Source organism: Pteropus vampyrus, unplaced genomic scaffold (genome assembly GCF_000151845.1).
Source record: "Pteropus vampyrus isolate Shadow unplaced genomic scaffold, Pvam_2.0 Scaffold27, whole genome shotgun sequence".
In the NCBI taxonomy this organism is placed as follows: Eukaryota; Metazoa; Chordata; class Mammalia; order Chiroptera; family Pteropodidae; genus Pteropus; species Pteropus vampyrus.
The window spans coordinates 7,569,039-7,583,768 of NW_011888808.1; the positions used below are offsets into that span (position 1 = coordinate 7,569,039).

A 14,730-nucleotide genomic window follows, 5' to 3' on the forward strand; every position below is an offset into this window, starting at 1 on the left:
ATTAAATTTATTTAGAAATGTTTTTGGAACCACAGAAGTCATAAAATGTGGCCATCGTAAGAAGGGAGAGATATTATTATTGGATCTTATAGAATAAGTTGAGATTTATAATGTAGCTAATAGAAAAGGTTACTATTTCTATCACACATGTTCACAGCATTAAATTATATTTAATATATTTGTTTTGAATGAATGTTTATGCAGAGATTATTAAATCAGAATGAAAAAAGGAGAGAAAATTGGTAATATTGTTCCATTGGCTCATTTTCAGATTTTAACTCAAGTTCTTTTTTTTTTTTTTTGACACACCACCAGAATGTAATTAGATAGTTTAATCATGTATTTCCTACCTAAGGGATTTACAGTCAAGATTTCATTTTACTTTGAAACACCTTATTGAATGGCTTTCTCCTAAAACTCAATAAAATTACATTTTAAATGATTGAATAATCGGAACCTGTGTCTACAAATATTATTTTCTTTGCCATTAAACATCACATTGCAAAATGTATTATGGTTGTTGTTATTATTGTCACAACATTTGGTAGACTGATTATAAAAATGGTACCAATTCTCCATCACCTATGGTATCCATGGCACTGGTCTTATTTGCAGCTCCTCTCATCAAGATGGAATCTAATTCCACAACGTTTGGATTTAGACTAGACTTGTGATTTGGTGTGGTCAATAGAATGTGAAACTGATACAGGACGGGGCAAATTTATTTCCCTGAATGGATGGGAGGAGACCAAGCCCTGCGCCAAGAAAAGAAGGGGGTCCTTTGGCAGAGACTGTAGAAAGAATTCAACACACACGGCAAAGTTAGAGTCAAAAGGAAAGTTTATTAGAAAAGGAGTCAATACTCCACAGAAAGAGAGTGGTCTCCTCTCAGAGGCAGAGAATGAGAAGGACCAAGAGAGACATGAAAAGACTGTGAGTAGGGGGCAGTGAGAGGGACAGAGTAAAGGCACTGAGAGACACCCTGAGTGTTCAGGGAATTCAGTTTGTATATCATTCCTTAGTTCCTGTAAGTTACAGTTTAAAAACACTTTGTTAACCCCTTTCCTTTGATATGGGCATACAATGAGGAAGGGGAAGAAAATATACCATGAAAAGGTAAGAATGTGTAGAGTGAAAGGCCTGCTGGCAGTTCCCAGACCTTAATCCATAGGTTCCTGTTTCCCCTTCACAGGTGTGGGGAATGGGTAGATTAGCAATCCCAGCAGAAATCTTCCTTTGTTCTGCAGGTGTCGTCCTGGCCTGGCTGCAGAGCTGATCAGCATATTAATCTCTGAATGCAGCTTGATTTAACATCTTAATCCTCTTGCCTCCCTACATTAGGACAGATGACAACCTTCCAGTTTCAAAAGTCTTAACAGGCTTCATGTGCTTATGCTTTCTCTCCTGTACCTCCACCTTGCCCTGATTATGTATCTAAAGTAGACTATGAAGAAGTCTTGGCTGGGCTGCCAGAGAATTAAAAATTTTAGTAAATCCAACAAACCCCCCAAATAAGAGCACCACGAAGATTAGCAGAGCCACCTAAGAGAACTTCTGGCTGCATGAGTTAGGTAGTTAGTCAGGCATGAGCGACAGGAGCGAAGGCCCAGCTCTGTAACCACAGAAAACTTCCTTGAAAACCTTCCTTAAGGATGTCCCAGAAACACCTCCCTTTTAGGGTTATAAATTACCCCAAATCCCAGAGCAAAAAGGCCATAAAGCTGCTGGCTAAACCATCGATAGCCATAGAAAGTACTGCCCATAACTTCAGCCTCATTATACCATCATTATAATATCGTGAGTATGCCTGGAAGTTCGTGAATCTAATTATAACAGACTGAATTCTGGGTAAGCATATGTGCAGTAGACAAAGTTATATAGCAGCTGTCAGTCAAAGTCATGTCATGTATGGATCATCTAGGACCTCCCATTATGGCCCAAATATAAAGAGACCTTCCTATTTCTGCGTGGTTATACTCTCCTGTCTGGAAACCCATCCCTCCCTTCAGGGTGTACTATCTTATCCCTTCACCTCCTAAGTTCCACAGGGCTGCAGCCTTTCCTAGCATGGCCGGTCTCCTTCCAAAACATACTTTCAATAAATCTTGCTTTTTCTAAATCTCGCTGACTTGTAATTTTTTTTTTTTTTTTAATGCCTACAGCACTTGATATTCTGAGGTGATCTCTCATCCAAGTACTAACCAGGCCCAACCCTGCTTAGCTTCCGAGATCAGATGAGATTGGGCACATTCAGGGTGGCATGGCCATAGACCAAACTGTAATTCTTTGCTGTGTCTGCAGGGAAGAACCGAGGAACAACACACAATGCCACCATCCAGCGTCCTCCACTTCCTCCTCCTCCTCCTCCTCCTCCAAGACACTGGGGTGACACCAGATTTCACATCACCCCAGTGGTGACAGAAGCACTTTTAGGCAGCCCAGATTGTCCTTATGAACAATAATAAATGTTTAGTGTTTTAAATTGCTGAATTAAGGTAGATTGCGCTACAGGATTATTCCAGCAACGATAAATGATGCAGAAATGGACACTTAGAATGGTGCCCTTACCAAAAAAATGAAGTATGTGGGTTTGTCTTTAGGACCGCTTTCTTCCCAGAAATAAAGAGAATTTTTGGTTTGGTTTGGTTTTCTTCCCAAGGTATAACTGGTCTTCACCTGTGCTCTGAAGTTGACAGTTTGCTGCTGATCTTCTGGATTAACATGGTTTTGGTGGTTGTTTTTGTTTTCTATAGGAAGCACAGGGAGAACAGTCTGGGCAATGCTGAATGCTGCTGCTCTCTTTCTCCAGAGCTGCTTCAGAAAGAGTCCCCTCTGTTCTCCATTCCAGCCTCCAATCATTCTCATGAGCACGTGAAGTGGGCAAAGGAAAATAGTATATGGATGAGTTCTTTTATTCCTTTTTTTGTAGTTCTTGGGGATTCTATACTCTCATGCTAACCCACAGTCAGCCCTTAGTAGTTGCTTAAAATAAAATTTAGCTCAATTTTTTAACAAGTATTAACGCACCAGTGACTGCCTTGGCAGGCAATAGATTGAGTTGCATTACTTCGTATAAACATCTGTTTTTCCTTAGATTTCTAGTTAGTTGGTTGCCCGTTGATCTCATCTCTCAGCTCTCATGAGTTCAAGATAATTTATTTTAGAAATTATCCAGCTTCTTGTTTTGTTTCTCCCCAGCTTTATTGATGTATAATTGACAAATAAAAATTACCAATATGCCATAAACCCTGCACCTAGCTTCCCCAATTGTCAATATTTTATGGTCCACTTGCTTATTTTTAATAATTGAAAACTGTCTATGCTAAAATTGTACAACATGATGGCTTGCGATATACATATATACATCGTTAAATGATTACCACAATTATGTTAATGAACACATCCATCACCTGACATAATTACCTTTATTTAATACAGTGAGAACATTTAAAGTCTACTCTCTTAGCAAATTTCAAGTATACAAAACAGCATTAACTACAATTACCATGCTATACACTAGACTCCTAGCACTTATAATTCAAAGTTTGTACCCTTTGACCAATATCTCCCCCACCCTTCATGCCCTGGCAATCACCGTTCTATTATCTAGTTCCATGGATTCACCAATTTTATAGTCTGCATTGAGATGATACAGTATGTGTCTTTCTATGAATGGCTTACTTCGCTTAGCATAATGTCCTCCAGGTTCATCCAAGTTGTTGCAAATTACAGGATTTCCTTTCGTATTCTTTTAAGAATGGAAGTGCTGCCTCCAGATTTCTACATTCTAGGGAGAAGACTGGCAATTTTTTTTTTTTTTTAATGTTAAATCTCTTTTGCATTCCTGGAATGCACCTGACCCTAGATTTGATTATTTATTAATACTTTGTTTAGAATTTTTTCAGCTTTCTTTAATAGACATTATTTTATAATATTTTATTTCAGAATGTACTTCTTAGATTTTAATGAATGTTTTGATAGCTTCATAGAGTAAAATAAGATGTGTTTCAACTTCCTGTTTTCTGAAATGTAGAATAGAGAAGGTAATTTGTCCTTAGAAGAATGCCTGGAAAAATTCTTACACCTAAAAATTTAAACCAGTGAAGCCATCTGAGTCAGATATTTCCCTTGTGAAACTTTTGCTTAATAGGTATTTGAATAAACAGGCTTTTTTTTTTCTTTTTTTATATCATTATTGTTCAATTCTATTTTTCAAGGAATCTATGCATCTATTTTATCTATCATTGTAGAACTGTAGCTTTTTATCTTCGTTAACATTGTAATTATTCATAATGTATCCTTTTACGTGCTTATATAAATAACTCTAATTTTCTATGTTTTCTTCCTAAGCAGTCTCTTTTGCATTATTGTATCAACGTTTAAAATAATTTTACCTTTTAGAAATGTTTTCTTGAAGTTTTTTTCCTATTTAATTGAATTTTCCTCTTAACTATATATTAATAAATCCCTTTACTCTTTATTTTGACTCAGACTTGCTGTGCTTTTACTTAGCTCTGTGCAATAGAAACTTGTATCCTTAATTTTCAGCATTTTTTCTTTTTCAATATTGCTAAAGGGTGATCGTCCCACTCCAACTCATTTGTTGATGCTCTAGCCCCTATGTGATGATTTTAGAGATTGGGTCTTGGGGAGGTAATTAGGTTTAGATGAGTTAATGAGTGTGGGATCTTCATGATGTGATTAATACCCTTATAAGAGACACCAGAGACCTTGCTTCTCTCTTCCTATCACAGCAAAAAGGCAGCCATCTTCAAGGCAAGAAGAGAGCTCTCACAGGGTAACTAAGTCAGCCAACACCTTGATCTTGGACTTCCCAGCTTCTAGAACTGTGAGAAATAAATTAAAGCAATCTATGGTATTTTGTTAGGGCAGTCCAAGGTGACTAACACAAATATATATTCTTGTCAATAAATTTATCTTTAAGCACTGCTTTAAGTACATTTGACAAGTATAGGTATGATATATCTTTATTGCCATTCATGAAAAAATATTTTCTAGTTTCATTGATTTATTCTTTGGCCCATGTGTCACTTTGCAGAATATTTCTTAATGAATGTGGGTTTAATCTATATCTACTTTAACTCTGTCAATCAAAAATTATTTGAAAGTGTTTTTTCATGTGTCTACATATTAAAAATTGTGAAGTATCTATGCTGAATTGAATTAAGTACTGTCTCTGTTCATATGGTGTGATGCTTTTAACAGTAAAGTCTACCATATCTAATATCAGCATATCTGCACCAGTTTTATTTTGGTTAGAGTTTGCACAATGTAGCTTTTTCCATCCTTTCATCTTCAACTTTCATGTGTCTGGTGTGCAGCAAATACATGGGCTTTGGTCTTTTAACCAATCTGATAATTTTAGTCTTTTGCTTGAATACTTATTTTTATATTTTGTGTTATTACCTATATACTTCAATTTATATCTACTATGAAATAGTTTTATAATTGATCATTTTATATTAAATATTTTCTTTCTGTTCCTCTGAATTAAACTCTTTACTATTATTTTTTTTTGTCAATTAACTTGTAATTTCTTATTTTTAAAATAACTTTTGGAAGGATGCCTAGAATTTGCAACATTACAAAATTAACATTACATTTCAACAGAAGTAATTATATTTTATCTTATTTTGTATATGCCAAAGTCTTAATTCACCCGAATTTTATTTACCTCATTATTGCATTTGGTATTACTTACTATTCTCATAAATTTTAATTCTGCATTATTTATTTTTAATAGAGTGAATATTCGTTATTCATTTATACATATTTATATACTCTGTTGCTTTTTATTTCATAGTATATTGTCTATTTCTCTCTCAGTTATTCTTTTTTTTTCCCTGCTAGATAGATGATTAACATTTTTTAGGTGTATTGATAAATACTGCTCTTTTTTTATTCACTAAATAAATGTTTTATTTTTGCCTTTATTTTTGAAGACTTTTATTTTATATTATTTATTTATTTTTTTAGGCGAGGCAACCCTTGGTTGACCTCATAGATTGCAAGGACCTTGTCAGCTTACAACTCCTTATTCTTTTTAAAATTTTTTATGACTACAGCACCTGGTCATTCTAGGTGGTCTCCCATCCAAGTACAAACCAGGCCCGACTCTGCTTAGCTTCCGAGATCAGACAGGATGGGGCTTGTTCAGGGTAGCATGGCCAAGGACAGAAGATATTTTTCAAAGTGATTAAGAATAGAATTTCTTGTTGACCTTATTTTCAGCCTTTTAAAAATATTTTTCCATTCTCTTCTACTTTTCATCATTTCTGTTCAGAAACCAGTTTTCAGACTTACTATTGTTCTTTTGAAGATATAGTATAACATGACCACTTTTTTTCACTTCAATTTTTATATGTTTCTCTCTGATTCTGATTTTCATTTGCTCTTTATAATGTATTCGGGTGTGGTTGCTATATATTTATCTTGTCTGGTCCCAGAATTTCTTGAATCCTTGGGTTGATTTCTTTTCATCAGCTTTTTCTATTGAAACATTGCTTTTACTTCATTTTCTTTTTCTTTTTCATCTTGAACTCAAATTATACATGGTGAATATTTTTCCTTTGCTCTCCATGTTTTTTACTCTTCATATGCTTTTTATTATTTTGGTTTCTTTGCTTTGATATGTATATTTACTATTGTCTTGTCTTCTATTTTACTAAACATGTCATTGTGTCTAATATATTACTAAACTCATTCATTAAAAGTTTGTAGAAGCAATGAGGACTGAAATTCCAGTGATGAGAAACCTCAATGAGATGAACTGCCAAAGGAGATTTTTGCTTTTCCTGAGGTCAAACACTGATTCTTGGCCTGCACTAAAGGCTAGAGATCCCTGCTTTGCCCTATCCTACTGCAGAAGTATACACGGCATTATATCAATTTATTTTCTTAATGACTAACTCATAGATTTGTAGAATATGTTCCTTTAACTTAACAGCTCTTTCTTAATTAGTAATAGTTTAATAATTTTTGAAAATCAATATTTACTCGACTCAATTCTTGTTAGCCAATAAATTATCTCTAATATACATATTAAAGTAAAACAATCAAATTTTAAAATGTTTACTCTATATTACTCTTATGTCTACCTTTCTAAATTGTAAAAATCATGAATAAACTTTAAAATATTCTATTAACATGATAATTTGCTTTCCTGTCATTAATGTGTATGCTGAAAAAAATTATAACTGTAACTTAAAAATTCTCTATATAAAAATTTCAATCCTCAAGACAAATTGTCAACACATAAATTATTGCAGAGTTTAAATACTTAAAAACAGATTCTAAACTAACATAAAACCTGGAAATAAGAGAAAGAAAATATTGGTATGCTTTGCATCAAAAACGTGAAAATCTCTTGAGTAGAATTATTTACTTACAGGGTATCATTACAGATGCTGTCTATGTAGCTTTGAAATTTGTTGAAATTCATTCGTATAGTTAAGGATTATGGAAAAGCAATAAGCCTAAAATATAATCCAGCAAAGCTATATGGAATTGCAGCAAAATATAAAAGTCTGCTGAAATAGAGAGATATATCATTCAATAATAGACCCAAACATATCCCTATGGAGTGGAAAATATATAAGACATTGGTTGAAAGCGTTAATCTCTCAGTATTTATCCAATATTATCTAATTAGGTGGATGATGTGCTGGTGAATATGAATGTCAAAGTGCAAAAGGGAAGCTGGGTTATTCTTTAGAGTGTACAATTTGGGGATAAAGTAAATTTCTGCTTGGTGATGGAAGGATACTAACTTTGGGTGGTGAACACAATGCAATACATATATGATATATTGTTGAATTGTACACTTGAAACTTATTGGATTTTATCAATCAATGTCACCTCAATAATTTTAATTATAAAAAAAGTAAATTCCTGACATTTTTTCATAAAGTTATATTTTAATTAATTATGTGTCTTCCCTGAAACTTAATATTGAGAAAGGAATGTGCTATATCAGAGATGCTTAACTTCACCTAAAATAAGGATTCCTTTTTAATGTCAAAAATTCTACTATATCATCCTATTTGTATAGAATTATTGAGAAAGTACATAATGACAAAAGATAACTATTATTTCAATAAAATTTTAAAATTGTTTTTGTTTTATAATGTTTTTATGGTTTAACATTGTTAATTGCTTATATGTAAGCATACGTGGAACATATTCAGTGTAAAAGGCATGTCTATGTATATTTATTGGTTGGAATAAGTGATCAATAAAGTATACAAGGATATTTATTACCTAGAAAATGCAGTAAATTGCAGAATTAGGCTCAGTTCCATAAATTCCTAAATTATATATATAAAAGGTAATCGTACATGCTAAGATAGTGCATAAAATTTTGAGTTATAATACTTATATAAGGATTAAAAGCAAACACTTTAAAAATGACTATTGGAACATTATGAGGAAATCTATTCCAACTAAAATTAAAATTTAAAGATATACATTTTTCGTAATTTGAGTTCATTTAGTCTTTCGTGTTTGGGTTGTAATGAATATAACATTTCTTTGGAATCAGAAAAAAATCATTGACAATGTATAATTTAAATAGAGTAGAAGCAGGGTTTTTGTAGATAAGATTATTCATTGGATATTTTTTCTTTTCTTTCTTTATTTTTTAATTAAATTTATTGAGGTTGCATTGGTTAATAAAATTATATATGTATTTTCTATGTCATATTTTCATTGTAGGACATAGGAAAAGAGCTCAAAGAGTGTATTGCTGCTATCAATAAGCCAAATCATTTTAGGAGTATTGAAACTTGGAAACTGACAGGGTGCATGACTCCAGTGATTTTTACATATTTTTTACTCAATTGTTTTGCTTCCCAAGGTATTTCAGTGGGTGGTAAAAATGAAGTAGAGAAAACAGAACTTTGATAGAGGCATTAAGTCAGAACAACAATCCTGCTAAAGACAAAAAACACAGATGAAGAAGGTTGAAAGGTAAAATCTTCCAGTTATAAAATAAATGTCATTAAAATTTAAAAGTTTTCAACACAAGAAAAATATGCTGTATGGTGATGACCATTTTGTAATGTATACAAATATCAAATCACTATGCCATATACCTGAAACTAATATGTTACATGTCAACTCTACCTCAGTAAAAATCATAATATATAAACTGAACAAAAGACGCATACTGATTTGCTAAACTAGGATTTGATAATGTTTTTTTTCCTTGTTATATCAGCCATTATATCAAATTCAGGAAGCCATTTAACTTCTCTGAAGCTCAGCTCCTTAAAAATATTTTCGAACATTTTATGCAATACTTTTAAATCAAAGTAAGTGCTTAATAAACATAGCTTATTTTTTAAAAGAATTTTATTTCTGTTTTTATTCCTAAAGCAATAGCAGCATTCATGTTTTAATCTGAAATTTAAGTACAGACCAAACAGTATTTTATATAAAGATTTTAATACTTTTATCCTTCTATTCTTAATATCTCTTATAAAAGTAAATAAACCCCTGTAAATCTGTTATCGCTCTAGCACAGTGTTCAAAGAATGTTATATAAATAAGAATATATAATATAACACAAATATTATGTAAACATTCACTGACCGTTCTGAAACAATTACACTATAGGAAGATATATAACACAGATAGGAAAAGCCTAGTTTCAAAACAGTTTAGCAGATAAAATTATAATAACATAAATTGTCATAAAACACATCTATGCATACTGTGTTTGTGTATGCTATACATATATGTATAGAATATATAGCATATACATTTTTAAAAATATATATTAATATGTTGGCTAAGTGGACAGCCAGGGGAGAGAGGGAGTAATTGGGGGGATCGTTTTATGAACTATATAGATATCTAACCAATGTACTGTATATTTGAAACTAATTAAAATAAAATTAATAAAAATAATTTTAAGATTTTAAAAATAATTTATATAGAAAATACAATTTGATTATTTAAACAAATTATTTGAAAGAATGTACCATATATCTATTTAGTAGTCCTGTTATTTTTTTTCTGTTTCCAAACTAATTACTAAATTAACTAGATATTTATACTGTATCATTCATGACTTCCCATTTGTCTTCTAATTAAGAAATAAAAGGATTATTATAAATACTTATTTTAGATTTTCCATAAATGTTATGCTGATCAATTTTCTTTCATATCTTTAGTTACAGCTCATTTTATTGTAAGGTTTTTATAATAATTAATTATCATAGGTTTCTTTTCTGAGCAGAAGATGCATGAATTAGCTGCAGTCTGTTTATTTTGCTTCCCAGTTAGCAATTACAATGACAAATTAAATTAAATTAAATTATATTTTTATAGATTTTGAAGTAAAAATTAATGATAATTGCTGAAATTCCAGAACAGGCATATTGGAAAAATAGTCGAATAAATTAACCTAAGACTAAGACTCATTAATCATATAAAATTATTGATGAAGAATTACTGATGAAAACTAAGCAGACTTTTCATCTATATTATTTCCACGTGAACTGTGTATAGCTCTGAAAAAATACACTCTTAGCGTTTAAATTTCTTTGGCATAACATTTTTTTTTTTTAATTCTGTTGAGGGCGGAGGTTTTATTATTATTTTTTATTAAATATATTGGGGTGACATTGGTTAATAAAATTATATAGGTTTTAAGTGTAGAATTCAATAATACATCATATATATATTGTATTGTGTGTTCACCAACCAAAGTTAGATTTCCTTCTGTCATCATATATTTGACTCTCTTTACCCTTTTAACAACACTTTTATATGGTGTTCATATGGCTTCTTTCAACTATGATTCTCTTACAAATTCTGATGTGTAAATGGATGAGTAAATGAATAATTTCTCTTTCTGTTATGATCTTTTGACCAGTCGACTTGCTTTACCGCTGGCAAATTTATCTTAATGTAATGTTTTAAGAAAGAAAATTAAATAATCAACTGGAAGCTTTTCGTACAAATTATCTCTCCTTTAGGAAAGTAGCCCTTGACAAATGCACAATTCTTAACATGCCCAAATCTCTAAAACACATGGAGTTTGGGTGTTTTTTTTTAAAAATCAATGATCATCATTTATATAACCTTATTAATTTTAAAATAGACATTAATTTAAAATGTTCAATGGATCTTTTCAGTAGTAATTAGAATATTTAAATATGGTGATTAACATTTATTTATTTGAAGTTTGCCTTCTATTGAAACTAGTGATGATATTAGTCAGTTATCTAAGCCGTTGTATTCTTTTAAGCTCTGTAATTCATTATCAGTTTTTGCCCATAAACAGTATTAGATACCACACAAATTATTCAGCATAGGGTTACTATTTGGTGAATTATATTACAGGCTGCATTTATTATCTATAGTTCTTGTCAGCGTAGTGGTAAATATATCTCACAGTTGGATACACAAAATTAAGTCATTTAATGGATTTGTAGTTCAGTTGATTGAGGTCCACAGGTCTCAGTGCACTTCTGGAAGCCATTTTATTTCCTCTGTAATTGTCAGTCACTGTCATTTTCACTTGGCTGCTGTTCTGTGACTAGTCAGAATATAAGGCATTAAAATCGTATGAGGACAGTGATAAAATATTGTTAAATGGTACCTTTACACACACACGCACACACACAAACATACAAACATGTACATAATAGAGAAGTTTCTTTAGATTATTTTTAAAGTCAGCATGTTTTTCCTGATAGAATTTGGATGTGTCTGCTTATACCAAGTATACAACTTCATGTTGCTTTCTATTTAATACACAAAATAGAACATCCAGATGCAGAAAAATTAAAAGCTTACAACAATGAAGCTAACTCTATCCAGCAAAACTATTTGCTACTTTTATATATAAAGATACCTTGAACTAGTAATGATCATGTTGAAGAAAAAATTCATCTACTTCCATTCTTTAAAAATTCATACACACACACACACACACACACACACACACACATATGTATTTTATAAACCACATTATTTCAGAAAAGAGATCATATCTTAGGAAAGTTAAGTTTGACTCAAAATGATTTAGTGTTAATAGTTCAGTGCTGTTAGGAGTTTGCCAGAATGCAAGGATTTGTTCTTTCTTTTTCAGTGCCAGCAGCTTTCTGATTCAAAAATCACAAACACAGCATTTTTTTTTTTTTTTGCATTGACTCTGAGGACATTAGCAAACCACAAATAAATAGCAGCTCTGTATTCCAGAGAAGTTCTGAACAATAGGCTGAATTCCAGATGGAACTATCAAGTGGACACTGAAATAAAATTTTAACAAGCACGATGGACGTTAAATGAGTAAATTTACCAAATATCAATTATGCTCAGGATCTTTTCTGTGGAAATGCCTATGTTAATAGAAATATATGTATAAACATATATGTATACTTATACATATGTTATATATGTATAATGTGTATATGTGTATATATACATATGTAGGTTGTCAACATTAAGTTTAAATGTTTTCTTGATATTTTATAATGATGTAAATTTCATAATGGCATAAATATAAAATTAGAAGGGCACATTTTTGGTAGTTATGAATCACATTTAAAAATAAGATATCAACTATGTTTTTCTTTATGAATCAATAATTTGTAGAACCAAAGGTTTATCTTTTAGTAATGAAGACTGGTTAAAAATATTACACAGAGAAAAAACTAATGAAAAAAGTCATGGATAACATATACATACATATTTTGTTAAACTAATAATAAAAGGAATTTTTTTTTTTAGAATTTAGGAATGTTTTACCATAAATTCACATAAAGAAAAGTGAGTAAGGAATGAGGTGAGCTTTTGAGGTCCTAACCCACAGACAGTTGCTCAATGGTAGAGTTATGTGTTCTAGTGTTTGGTTATTATATTCAATTCTGATGCCTTACTGTTTGGCTCATTAAATAACACCAATTCTCCTTGTGATTTCATATTAGTCAATTTGCTATGAGATAATTCCCTCGAATATGTTTATTTATAACAATATGAAAAATCAAAGGATCTGGGAATTACCAACAAGAAATATTTATTTGAACAAGATATTTGTTGAAAAAAGAGAACATAAACAAGACCTAGAAGATATTCATGAGCAAGAGATTTGAGGCAGTAAGTGATCAGGAAAGAATGTGTCACGTGGCATGAATTGCTAGAAAAATGTAAGATTTGAGTGGTCTGGATTTGGAAGATTAAGGTTATAGCATAAATTGACATTAGCCATATGAAAACAAGCAAAAATAGTTGTAGGAAACTAGCATAAATGAGCATTGGTATTGGGTAGCAATCATTCAATTACCTGAACACATTCAGAAGAAGAATTTCAGGTGATAGGACAAAAAAAAAAAAAAAGCTACATTTTTTGACAAAATTTGGTAAAGTGTCAAAGCAAACACTTAGACACAGAAGACTAATGCCTTAGTCCAGTTATGATAACTAGCGTCCATAGTGAAATTAGAATGGGTTATAGTACTAAGATGGTGATTTAGCACCATGAAAATCTCTGTATGGGAAGAGGGCATATGGGATATGGATAAATTGTTTGTTGAGGGTAAGGTAATCAGATACTTTGAAATAATATTTATGGAAAAAATGCCATTAAAGGTGCAATAAAATGGATAGTTTTTATCATCTATGTAACTCAGGGCATGAGAGAATATTTGGATAAATTTAAACAAGTAACTTTTTCAGGGAACTGGTTACTGGAGACATTTTGGAATTTTGAAAAATATTTCAGCAAAACTAAAATACAATATGAATTAATTAGACTTGAACCACAATAAACAATTAGGGAGGAATATGATAATCTCTAAATATGGAAATGCTCATCTTTGAGGAGAAATTACAGATTCAAAATGCTTGGTGCTTCTCTACTATTGGACTATTCTAATTTCATTAACAAGAAATTTTGAGTGTTTTTGGTGCTTAAGTCAAATCATTTTGAAAGAATAATATTGCATGCATTTTGAAATAAATTTTAATATGTTTTAAACAGAAAGTGAGTTAAATTAAGTGTAAGGGTTTGAACTAACTACTATAAGCCTATCTGTATTGATCACAGAATGTTTATTTTAGATAAGCAATTGTCGTTAACTTCTGAAGCTCAGGTTCATGTTTGCCATTTGTTTTGTAATCTTCCATATTCTAGTTCTACCATGCACTTGCCAAAGTCAGCCAAATGATTCTTGTTTATATGATTTCATTGCAAATTTTAAAATGACAATTAACAATAGGAACAATGTTTATTCTAATGTTTTGGAGTTCTTAATTGCTATTATATAATTACTTATATTTATAAAGATTTCTGTGTCCATGAAGACATTTATATAAGTCATGTTGAACAAACAGGTTTAAATTTAATAGAAAATTAAATATAATTTCCACATAGAAATTATGAAAATTATCTCTCAAGTCAAATAGAATCGAAGAGGTCAATCAAACACCCAAACTTCTGAGGGTCAACAGTATATGTAAAAATCTGAAGAGACTATAAAATGCAACATATAACAAGATATATTTTGCAGAATAAAACAATATAAACACATAAATATGTATAAACGCATAGTTGCTGTTAGCTTGTAGAATGTCCAGTACTTTCTAAAACACATACTTTCACTTATAAAATATTTTTTTATCTTCTCATCTTGCTGGCTGACATATTTATTCTATTTAGTTGATTTTTTATAATGAGATTGAGATAAAATTCAAATGACA

General features: G+C 31.1%; 1 pseudogene; it reads right to left on the minus strand.

The window, feature by feature from the left end:
* Positions 1 to 2,153: 2,153 nt before the first annotated feature.
* On the minus strand, positions 2,154 to 2,272 carry LOC111737503 (annotated as a pseudogene).
* Between the last annotated feature and the right edge of the window lie 12,458 nt (positions 2,273 to 14,730).